Source organism: Drosophila miranda, chromosome 4, assembly GCF_003369915.1.
Source record: "Drosophila miranda strain MSH22 chromosome 4, D.miranda_PacBio2.1, whole genome shotgun sequence".
NCBI classification, from domain to species: Eukaryota; Metazoa; Arthropoda; class Insecta; order Diptera; family Drosophilidae; genus Drosophila; species Drosophila miranda.
Window position 1 is genome coordinate 1,219,055 of NC_046677.1, and position 13,051 is coordinate 1,232,105.

Genomic DNA, 13,051 nt, shown 5'->3' on the forward strand with positions numbered 1-13,051 from the left:
TTTTTGTCCAGCGTGAATCAGTTGGGCAGGGATGATGCCATCTGGTCCCGCGGATTTGTATGGTTTGAAGCTTTTTTATTGCCCAGGAAATGTTCTCCTGGCTTAGCAGGTTCATGATAACACTTGAGGCAACGGAGGGAGCCGCGATGTAGTGTGGTCTGTTTTCATCGCAGCCGGGAAAGTGGGTGTTAAGGAGAAGATTTAGCGACTCATTGCTGGACGTTGTCCATAATTGGTCGGCGTTCTTCAGGTAGCCCAGAGTGGGTGTAGTCTTCGAGAGAACTTTGCGCAAGCGCGAGGCTTCCGAGTTATTCTCAATGTCGCTACAGAACTTACGCCATGAGGCGCGTTTGGCTTTCCTCAGTTCTTTATTGTAAACTGACAGACTGGCCTTGTAATGGGCCCAGTTCTGCTCAGCGTTTTCAGCCTTAGCTTTATTGAAGAGTCTTCGGGAGGCTTTCCGGAGTTCCCTCAGTTTCGGATTCCACCATTCAGGTTTCTTCCGGCCTCTGCTCTTGCTAGAGGGGCAGGATTTATCGAGCGCCTCATTGCAGGCGTCGGTAAATAGTTTAACAAGATGAGTCGTGGCTTCCCTGGAGATCTCCTCCTCAGGTGGAGTCTCAGGGAGAACACGACAGAGGTGGTCTGAGTACCGAGCCCAGTTTGTCCGCCTAAGGTTCCGAAATTGAGCTGGTCTCGGTAGTGAAAAAGAGAATACGGTTTCCACGTACCTGTGGTCCGAGAAGGAGTGCTCTTCCAGGACCCTCCAGGATACGATGTTCCCGTGTAACTCATGAGAGGCAAGTGTGAGGTCCAGGACCTCCTTGCGGTTTTTAATAATGAAGGTGGGATCACTCCCCCTATTTAAAAGGACCATCTGAGTGGTCAGTAAATAGTTGAAAAGGTACTCACCCCTTTCGTTGGTGTCAGTGCTTCCCCACTGGCAGTGGTGTGCATTGGCGTCGCACCCTGCGATTAGGCCGGTGTCCTTGGCCTCGCAGTCTGTGATTAGCGCCCGGAGCGCCTGTGGAGGGGGGTCTGGTTGGTCGTGACCCATGTACGTGGAGCAGATTCTCAGTGAGCACCCCTGGCCTTCGAGGCTCACTGCTGTTTGGTCTTCATTGCTGAAATTTGGGAGCAAAAATAAGTGCAAATCTCTTTTTGCAAGGATGCAGGTGCGAGTTTTACCTGCGGAGTCAGCTACGTATAGCTTATAGTCAGGAGTCCTCAGACCAGAGACCCTGTTTCCGAGGATCCAGGGCTCCTGAATGAGGACTATGTCGGCTCCACCCTTGGCTAGGTGGAGCAGGAGAGCAGCGCATGCTGCCTTACAATGGTGGAGGTTTATCTGCAGGAGTATCAGTGACATTCCTGAGGTTCACCTCCACCATTGTCCTGTCGTGGTCGCTCTCCGAAGAGTACAGCTCCTCCGCGACCCCGGTGTGCTTGAGATCCCTAGGGAGATCGCTCACGTCTGACACGTAACCATCTAGGATGTCATCCGACACCACTGATGCCACGTCTGACACCGCAGGCTTGATCTCCATACTAGGGATCTCCGGGGGCTCCAGGTCTGGCTCGACCATCGGTTGCATGCCTTTGGAGTCGGACTTGTACGGTACTACGACTACCTTCTTGTAGCCGTAGTCCACAGCGCCCTCCGTGTCGTGGAGAAGTCTGACCGACTCCTCGTTCAGGACGAGGATGATTTGGCGCCTCTGCCCGTTGCTCTCCTCTACCTTGGCCACCTTCCAATCGGCTGTGGGAAGGTGGGGGTTGCAGACCTGCAGAATCCGGAGAATCTTATCCGGCTCTGCAGGCTTCGCCGAGACCCACGCTCTGGCCCTCGGCTTGCTGGGGATGTCCTCCCACTTCACGACCTCCAGCTGGGCTCCTGGGTAGACCTCCTTGAGCGACGCTACCGCCTTCGCGTAGAGGGCCGCCGAGCGAGCATCTTGGCAGGCGATGGCTTTCACCCTGCCTTGGTGCCACCCGGCGTCCTCACACTTGGGCGGAGGTCCTCCATTCTCCTCCAACTCCTGGAGGAAACGGTCTTGGAGCTCGTTTTCCACGAGGTGCCACTTGTCCCTAGGGATCTGCCCGTCTTTAGAGCCCCTGTCTAGGACTCCAATCAGGGTTTTTCCCCTCGCCACCTCGGCAAACGAGCGGTTGCTCAGTGTCTTCGTCCTCTTGGCCTGTTGGACTTGTGTGGCGGTGTCCTCCGCCGAGCGTTGCCGCTTGCTTGGGGCCTTGGCTGTGGCATTGCCAGCTTTGGCTGGCTGGTAGTCGGGCAGGACTGTCTTGGCCCATCGCCGCGATTCGATTCCCTGGGCAGACGCCAGGAACACCGGGTCGTCGTTGCCCAGGATGAAGGCCGCACGTCTTTTGTCCTGGAACTTGGGCCTATCTTTCGAGGCAGAGGCGCCGCCTGCCGGGGTTGTCAAGGGGTTCCCGGTCCCAAGGGGTCCGCCAGCCGCGATATCGCTCTGCATGGTCGCCCCCCCGGTAACCGGGTCACCCTTGGGGCCCCCCGACGTGGATTGGCCCGATTGGCTTTTCGGTCCTCTCCTCACAGCGCCTGCTACCTCGAGACGGTGCACCGACTTAGTCTCCTTCCCCGTCTTTTTGGGCACTGGTTTCCCAGATGCGTTTGTAGAGGGATGGTCTTTTCCCTCCGGCACTTTAGGAGGAGTGCCGTGCTCCTTTGCGGTGTTTTTTGTTTTTAGATTTAAATTTGGCATACTGATCCCACGAGTAGGCGGGAAGGGGTTAGTCGCCCGGGGCATAGCCCGCGTGCCCCGGGAAGCCTTATTTAAAACTGGAGGTCGGCAGGTATCCAGAGTCCGCATATAAGCGACCGAGCACCCCCTCGGCCATGCATCCCTCGGCATATGACAGTGTCACCTTGGATTGGGGTTATTTCACTGAGAGTTTTCTTCTCTCCGCCCGACTACAATTAGCCAGCATCCTGGCAGAGACATGACCGTACCAGGACCTGTTTCCAGCCGCCCTCACGGGGAGAGAATAGTCGCACTTCCGCCGGTGTGTACAGTTACGGCGGGTGCCGGTTCGCTCGTGCCCACCTGTATCCTATGACGCGGAGCACAGTCGCCTTGGATCCAGGGCAAGCCATGAACCCGAGGCGCCTGTGCCCCGTTCCGAGTCTACAGTTGTGACGAGCCGACCCGACATCCGTTTATCGCCCTGTAGCACCCGACGGCTGACGGCTATGCCCAAAACCTAACATTCATAACTTGTATAGATTCTTATTCCAAATACTTGGTGGTCAAGGAAATCCAAAGTAAATTAAACATTGAAAATAAGGTAATGGAAATTTTGCAACACTTTCCGTTAGCAACATCATTAATGACTGACGACGAACCAAGCTTTACTTCAGCACAATTTAGATCATTCATACAAAGAAGTAACTTAAATATTTATTATGCTGATCCCAGACACAGCACCTCAAATGGTCAGGTAGAAAGGGTACATTCCACACTAACAGAAATAGCGCGGTGCAACAAGGATGAACTAAATCTAACAGATTATTCGGAAATAAATAAGGGCGGCATTGAAATATAACCTGATACATTCATACGACTAATCAAATGCCATATGACATATTGTATAACAAAATAGAGCACAAAAATAATCCAATATTACTTAAGGAAGCTAAGACCAAAATGCTTAAGCTACATAACAAAGATAGAAGAGAAAAAGAATATAAAATAGGAGAAGTAGTTTATGAGAAGAAATTCGGGGAAAGAAATAAACTTCAATCCCGACACAAAAAGCAGGTAGTTAAGGAAAATCGACCGAATAAAATTATAATCAACAATAGAAACAGAATTATACATAAAGATAACATTAAATATTAAGGAAATGCTTTCCATTTTTCCAGAAAATGTATGCGAATATACTTATACTGACTTTTGTTATATTGACGACTTCGGAAGTAATTGACTATACGCATAGTGACTATCTATTGCTCAAAGACGACAGAGACGTTTACACTTATAAAAAAAACGCCGAACTTTTCCATATTACTAATTTGAGTTTTTATAGAGAGATAATTGATATAGAGTCCAAATATGTCAACAAATCAATTAATTCAGACGATGAGTGGGAAATATCAATGGACTTAAGATTTCAGAATTAGTTCCAAAACGGAATGAAAGGGGAATTAATGAATTAGGTACCATTTGGAAATGGATAGCAGGCAGCCCTCATCATGACGACTTTTTGAAAATACAAAATAAAGTAAATGAATTAACTGAAAATAATAATAAAAAATTTATAATAAATTCCAAATTTTTCAAAGAAATTGAATTGCTATCAAATTCATTAAAAAATGTCATCTTCAATGAAGAAACGATACTGAGAAAGCATCGTTTAAAATTAATAACTTTTGACCTACTAAATTTAGTTGATACCATAACCCTCTTAAAAGTAAACATTTTCAATACAAAAATATTAAATAAAAATGAAATAGAGGACATTTATAAGCATGAAAAACAACCTGTTGAACTGTCTGATCTACTGGATTGCAACTGTTAAAATAATTCGAAATGCAGATTTAATAATCATTTATATAAAATATCCTCAAATTAATGATATTTGCAAGTTTTACCATGCAAGAGCCATCTCACAAAATGATGGAATGTTAGTTATAAGTGAAAAAGTTTGTGAATGTAAGGAGAAATACTATTTAATGAATAATTTTAAAAGTGAAACTTTTAACAATTACGCACAAATAAATTTAGAGAAGACCTGTTTCACCAATTTACTTAATGGCTTTAAAGCCAACTGCACTAAAAAAAGGGAAAAAAACAAAGAAATAGACATCATTCAGGATGGTGCCATATTAGTTTCAGGCAAAAATAACGTAGACAATACTACTTTGGTAGGTTCGTATCTCCTTATATTCAACAACACAATTATAATAAATAATATAAGCCACATAAATGATAAGGGTAAAATTCTAAAATACATATCGCATCATAGATATAGCGATTTTGAATTAGTTGATTATGTACAATCGAATGATAAAAAATTTTCTTTTGATAATGTTAATATTTTAAATCCCCTGATAACATTAGGTAATACGGCCTTACCATTAACAACATTATTTTTAATCATTTTGATATTGATAATGTTATTTACTTCGGCTATAAATTAATCAAATTTGTACTTATTAAATCAATAAGAATACTGACAGAAGAAATAGTGGAAAGCAGCATTCAAATACTATCAGAAGAAATTAGAGCTCTATCAGAACTTCAAAATGTATCGGGACGAAACATTTAAGAATGGGGGGAGCTAACGTACCCAGTTCTATTGAGCTCTTATACAATCTTTGGCTTTCTTTAACGAAAACAATTTCAATCTTGGGCCTCCGCCTAATTGATTTCTAAGATGTACAATCTCAATGGCTCCCGCCACAATCCCAATCTTTGACACTCGCCTAAATGGAAAAACAATGTTTGCCCACACCCGGCTGCCCATAAACAATCTCACACCCGGCTTTCTGCAGATCCTGCACTTTGGGCATTTTACAGTTCTCTCTTTGGATGACGAAATCCAATACTCGGGATGGCGAAATCAATTGAGATGTTTATAGAAAAACTATTCCCGAAAGGGATCGACGATGAAAAGATCAAAAAGTTCAAGTCAGTCTTGATCCAGAAGCGACACCGAAAAGTCGAGCTAAAAACTAAGATCGCGCAAACCCTTTGTCCGGAATCCTTTGTGACCCTCAACTTAAATCTATATCTGTAAACTTAGAAGTTAAATAAAAACTTTTTAAAAACGCAATCCGCTACCGCAGTTATTTAATTTGCACACAGCCATAGACACCGATTGGACTTTGCATCCTGCAGGGGGGGAGGATGTTCAGGCCAGCAGCAGATGAGTGCCGCGCACTGTGCCAACTTCGTGCGCTCCGGTCCCAACTCACTCTCGCGCGCTCGGAGGGGCGCTCGGGAGATTTTACGACCCACGATCCACCCGGCGCTCAAGTCATCATGGAGCATAGATCGTAAGGCCTAGTTTAGTGACGTTTCAACCCCCGTTTCAAACGCACGATCTACCGCGCGACCCCCGAAATAAATACTACACATTTACCACAAAGCACCACAGCATTTCTTTTCTTGCGACGGCTACAGGAGGTTTAACTTCATCATCCATATCGTATGTTTGTTTTATATAAAAGTGAATAACAATTTTAACAAGTACAATGTACATACGTATGTTCTAAGTGTATGTATGTATGGGAAGTGCAAAACTATTCATTGCGACAATGCAACGAACTTTGTGGGTGCAAACAACCTGCTTAACGAACTAGAAGAATCTATATTCAGTTCAAAGGCAAGTGCTCTGATCACGAATCACTGCAACAAAAAACAAGTGGATTTTAAATTCATTCCTCCCAGGGCTCCATCGTTTGGCGGCCTCTGGGAAGCGGTGGTAAAACCAGCAAAAAAGCTGTTGATAACAACCACCAACACATCCTCATTGACATTTGAAGAACTAAACACAGTGATAATCGAAATTAAAGCAATTCTCAATTCTCGACCCATCACTCCAATGTCAAATGATTCCACTGATACAAAAGCGCTCACCCCAGGACACTTCTTGATTGGTGAACCATTGACAACGCCACCTGACATCAATACTGATCATCAAGGAAAAACATTGGTAAAGCGCTGGGAATTGGTATAGCGCCTAAAGTATTCATTCTGGAAACAATGGTCTACGGAATACCTCCAAGAATTGCAAGCTCGGCATAAATGGAAGACCGCTTCCCCAAACGTACCTAAAGGGTTATTAGTTTTGGTAAAGCAAGACAACCTTCCAGTAATGAAGTGGCCAATGGGTCGCATCATTAAGACATATCCTGGACAGGACGACCACGTACGAATGGTTGACGTTAAGACAGCATCTGGCGTATACAAGCGCCCGATCACTCGTCTAGCGCCGCTATTTCCAGAAGATGTGGCAATCAAACGTTCCCACAACGTGATCAGTGACACCACGGAGATTGATGAGCCACCACCACAGCGAACAACAAAATTCTTACCTACATTAACATCAACATTATTAGTGCTGTTGCTCATGCTTCCATTAGCTTTGTCACAGTCAATAAATGTGACACAATTCGCAAACAAGCCTGGAATATTCTATGAGAAGCTTGGAACATCAAGAATAGAAACTTCTGAGTGGACCATGATCGTATACTATGACTTGGACCCATATTGGAAGGATATGCAACTAATGTCTGCTGGAATGTCCGAGTTACGATACATGTGCCCTGAACTAAAAAATATTCCAGCATGCAACTCCATAGTTCAACACTTTCAACATGTGTATAACGAGCTACAAACAGGAAGCGATTTAATGAAAAACTCTCGAAAACGCAGATCGCCGCTGGATATCATAGGAAATGTAGCAAGCAGTCTTATTGGTGTTCTCGACGCAAAATACGCTGAGGAGATGACTCCAGTAATTGAGAAAGTTAAAACCAATGAAGACTTTCTACTACATCTACTCCAAAACCAAACATCAATTGTCGACGCGACAATAAACGTAGTCAGAAAAGATAAAGTATCCACGAATAATCGTTTAAAAATTTTGGAACAGCATATGGCTACTATCAACTGAGAAAGAGGGTCATATCACAGCGATCATCTGACCCAAGCGCACTTAGGACTAATAGCACAATTAACCCTGCTCACAAGTCTCCAACGAATGCAGTCCGACATATCTGATGTCCTAATCGCTATTCATCATCGGAGAATAAGCCCCACGCTGGTGTTTCCCGAGCAACTAAGAGACCAACTAGACCAGATGCAGGATCATTTGACACAAGAGCAAATGCTGCCGGTCACAACGAAAAAAGTGATTCAACTATACAGAATCATGCGGACCGAAGGAACCCCGACTGCAAAACACGTCATCTTCAAGTTGACGCTACCTCTGGTCTCAACAGCTCAGCTCGAAGTCTTCAGCATCATCCCAATTCCGTTTTGGGATTCAACAAGCTGGAGCCTATTTGACCTCAAAACCACCATAGTAACTGTGAACATCCACCGAGACCAGTTCATGGGCACTACCCAAGAGGAATTCCGACGTTGTCTTAAGGTACACTACGAGGAGTTCATCTGCTTTGACCATCAGACGATCTTCAATATGGATAATCGCTGTGAGTTTTAACTGTTTAACAATAAAACAGAAACACGGTGTCAGGTAACACACACAAAGGCTGACATGGTATGGCTAAAAACTCAGCATCCAAATAAATGGATCTTCGCAACGCAGTATGCAACGGAGTTCCGTCAACCATAACACTGGAAAGAACTGGTCTACTCTCCATGTCCCCTGGATGCACGGCTCGCAATACTGAAGTAAGCATCAGCACCTTCAGCACCACAATCAGCGAAGTAAAATCGACCTAAACCTCGGTTTGGTGACGTGAGCCCACCGGAGACATCACCCTCGCCACCCTCGCAGATCATCAAGATCTTGAAGATAGTCTGATGTCTGATTCTTCAGTTGCCAAATCAGACATCAGACTATCTTCAAGAACTTGATGATCTGCGCCAGCAACTATCAGCCATCAATCATCACGAGCTACCACACCATCTCACCACCGTGCAGCACCATCAGCAGCGCCTCGCTGCCGTGTCTTCTGACCCTCCCGTGCGCACCGTAGGATACCCACTCCGCAGTCCAACTGGTTCAAGTTCTAGTTGCGACGACCAAACTGTAGACGGTTTATGTACCGTATGCAACCCAGCTTCCTACACACACTTTTAAGTATGACAAATACTTGGAGAACCAGGGAGGCTTGGACGATACATGTACAGTGATATCTGGAACAAACGTATTAAGGGCGGAGTAAATAGAACTATAAAACGAGTTAACAGTTGCATCTATGTTCGGTAATGAATAAAGAAACGACCAATCAACACGCGAGAGATGTAGATCTTAATCAATAAAGTTTGTTTTGCGAAAACACTTTATGTGACAAGGAGCCATGGAACTGTCAGCACCTCCAGATTGTGTACACTCCAGTGATATCAACAAAGTTGGATGGTAAGGATCTTAAGGGAGAGATATTGGGCTTGCTCTAGATACAGTAGCAAGAGAACCATCGTTAACAAAAACGAGGTCAAGAAGTCTGTCCCTAATGTTTTTAACGGCATTAATTTGGACAAGAGAAATATCCGTTAGCCCATTGATAAAGTCATTATGGCAATTGGGAAACAACAGGTTAGCGTCATTACAAGGCAGCCAAGAAAGAAATGGGAGGTTAAAGTCCCCCATGACAATAATTCGATCATTGCACCCTAATGTAGAAACAACATTATTAATTGCTGAAAGGTGGTGTAAGTAAAGCTCAGCATCAGACCTGGGAGGAATGTAAGAGCAGGTTAAATAGAAAAATGCGGAGCCAACACGAACTTTCACTGCAACAAATTCAATTCCATGAATGTTATTGAATGGGAATAACTCAGATGAGAAAATAGATTTCACTGCAATCAGAACCCCACCTGCAAAAGATGGGCGGTCCATTTTATAAATAGTGTAACTATCAATGAAAATTTCGTGATCATTGACAGAGGAGTTAAGCCAGGTTTCGGTAAACGCGATGGCATCGAAATCAAAGGACGCGCTATTAGTATGAATTTGACGCAATTTTCCCAGCAAACTGCGAACGTTCTGATAGTGCATGGAAAAATAGTACATCAGTTTTTTGGAGCATGTTCGGTAATTCTTGGATTCGAGTTCGAATCTTTGAGAAGGAACTCATGCACAATTGTATGCTCAGGCAATATTGACGGTTCTAGAGAACAGGATAGTAAAGAATCAGGGAGAAGAATTTTAAAGGATGATATGTTGCGCTTATGTTTAAATGTAAATTTAGTCACAACTATATCAACAGGCGAAGTGTTAAGTTTAGAGGAAAGATGTTGTTTAACATCCTCCGTTGTAGCCTCAGGAATAAGACGAGAAACAAATATTGCTTTCCGATGGACCACTGCTCTTAGTTGAAGTCCCGAGCGAGATCGAGATGGTGGAGCCACTCCTAAAAGAGATCTCGGTACAAGGGCAGAGGAATTGGCAGCAATGGCTGTAGCAGGAATTGGATTAGGAATTGGAGCAGGAATTGGAGCAGGAATTGGCAAGACGTCGTCAGCAACCAGCACACCCGCACTAGGAGCACTTACCGCGTCAGAAGTGACGGCCACAGAAACTGCAGGGATGGGATTGATGCTGTTAAGAAGTTGGGTGCTCGAAGGCAGCACATTGCTCGGTGTAAAGAACTGCGGAGCCACCGTTGGCGGATTTACAGACAACGGCGTGGCATGACTACACGGAAATGCTTCCGATGGATGAAGGTGGGAGGCAGGCGTACCAATCGGATTAGGTTGCAAGAGATTGGTATCATTATGCGGAATTTTCCGTCTAGGCGATTCGCTCAAGAGTTTGAGCCCAAGAAACCTTGATTCAAGGGCAAGAAATTTCTCGTTGAGAGCCACAAATTGTTTCCGGACATCCAGAAGCCTAGTTCGAGTCTGTCTCATAAATGTGCGCATTTCGGCCTCAATCTCCCGACAAGCCAGACATGACCAAGACAGGCCCATGCGTTTCGAGATCAGATCATTCAGCCGGCCAAAATTTCCACCACCAGCACATTTTAGGTGGGCAAAATTGTCGCACAGCCAGCAGCTAAGAAATGAATCACCAATGATAACACCACCGAATTCACATTTCTTTGCACTACAAACTATTGCCATTATTGACAGCAGTAGAATCACTGTGCACGAATAATAAGAGAACGGAGTGAGATCGCAGGTAAAGTAGGAGAGCAGACAGCAGAGCGAGCCAGACAATCAGCTGCAGCGGCAATAATTCAAAGCAGATGATCCAACGAAGTGCAGAAAACGAGCAGTAAACTCACCAAAGCAGAGACACAAAAGAAAAGTCCACAGAGAGGGAGAGTATAGGCAATCCAGAGAGAGTGAGAGCAACAATGCGAGCAGCCCGCTTATGCTCACGAGAGAGTGTGGGCGATGCAAACGCTGATGCGCGAGAACAGTGCACACCGAAGAAGCGATAACGAAAAGCAGACTGGGCAAAAAACAATAACAAATTGCCTGCACGAGTCCGATGTGTTACGTTGCAATATTGAATTTATATTAAACACTTGTTTACAAACAAAACACTGGTGGTTAACACAAAGTAAAATCAAATTAAAGAGATGCGATAATAAATCAACACAAAGACACAACAATGTTGTATGATATTTAGGCAAAGGGCGGAGAATGCGGGAGCAAGAAAAAAACACAACCGGCTTAAGCAAGAGCTAGAACCGAAAAAAAAATTTGGTGACCCCGACCTTGGTCATCCTTTCAAACTGTCAGACAATCTGCAGTGAAAGGATTCGATCTGGACATCAGATTGAAGCAGTCAAAAAGACATTTTCAATAAAAATTTGGCATCATTGGTGTATGGCCTCACTTACGGTAGCATTTCCTACCAATGAGTACCACTTTGGCAATTCTGACATATTCAGGTTATCAGCCAACAGAAAGACAGCTATAGAATTCGATTACCACCGTGGCAATCAATTTATGTTGTTTCGTGCGTTCTATAGATTAGGAACACATCCATCCAACACACCACCTGTAAATTCACTTTTCTGACCGACAACGGTTACGATTCGGAGCGTATCCAGCTGCAAAGCAAATAAAACACTTCCAACGGGTCAAAATTAATAAGTACAAACAGATAGAATGGATACACAAATGGAGGCAGAAGCTGCCGCTACAATGGCAATGGATGTGCAGCAAGAGATTGGCGAGGAAATATCGAGGTGCATTCGGAATTTTAAAACGATTCCCAAGAATTGTGTGTGTGCAGCAAACTGCCTCTTATTTTCAAGCCAAAATATCAGCACTCGAAAATGCGTGGAATCGCTTCAACAAAAACGACTCCAAACTTCGCGATACAGACAAAACGGATGAATACGTTAAATTCCGTGAAGACTTACGTACAACATGTAAGCAATACATTAGGATTTTTACCGAATGCATTGATAAGCTATCGCAGGTGGGGAACGGCAAATCATCCCTAAAGAAAAGCATGAGAAACTTCCAGTAGGTCCCAGCAGGATTACAGCAAATTGCTTTCACTATGTCGCCGACAAAAGGCCATAGTAGAGTCCGTTAAACGCAATCTGAAACAACTTTCAGAGGCGGAAGGACGCACATCAAGTGATTTGATAAAATCACTATGGACTCAAGCACAGGAAGTCCACTTCCCAATTCATGAGGAAGGAGTGGAAGGAGGATATGACATGGAATCCTAGCTAACACTGGAAAGTAAGGTGCAAAGAGCATTGGCAAAATCAGCCACACCAAACACAGATAACGTGCAGCTTCCACGCATCAGCATCCCAAAGTTTGATGGGGATCTATTAAAATGGACCCAGTTCTTCCATCTGTTCTCATGTATGGTTCATGAAACTAACATGCCTACGGTGAAAAAGATGTGGTATCTTAAAACCACCGGCTGGCAAAAACCCTCTAGCTCAACCCTCCACGAGGGTGCCGGCTGGGCAATGGACACTGCATTATCCCGGGCGAGGATAATGCACTATCGCTTGCCTTGCCCGGGGTAATGCAGTGTCTAGCTCAGGCTATGGTCCATCGTCTTCCCGATCTAAAGTCGGGGGAACTGAACCAAGGCCATGGCTAGAGGTGCCTGGCGGCCAGGCATAAAACGCTAGGGGTGGTCCCCCCGAAAAACATTAACCGGTATGGACCTTCGGGCCAAATATGGAGGTAGATAAGGAGCAAACACGGGTTGGGATGTCAACCCAAACGTCGGTGGAAAGCGTGACTGCATTCACCGGCGGGCACGGGGAGGAGCAATCCTCTCTGCGTGTCGCCAGCGGTCACACCTCGGGCATGGCGGGAGCAGGTCATGTCAGTTGTAATACTACTGCCACAAAAACGACGCGTTGCAGGGTGAGCCGCGCGGGTGC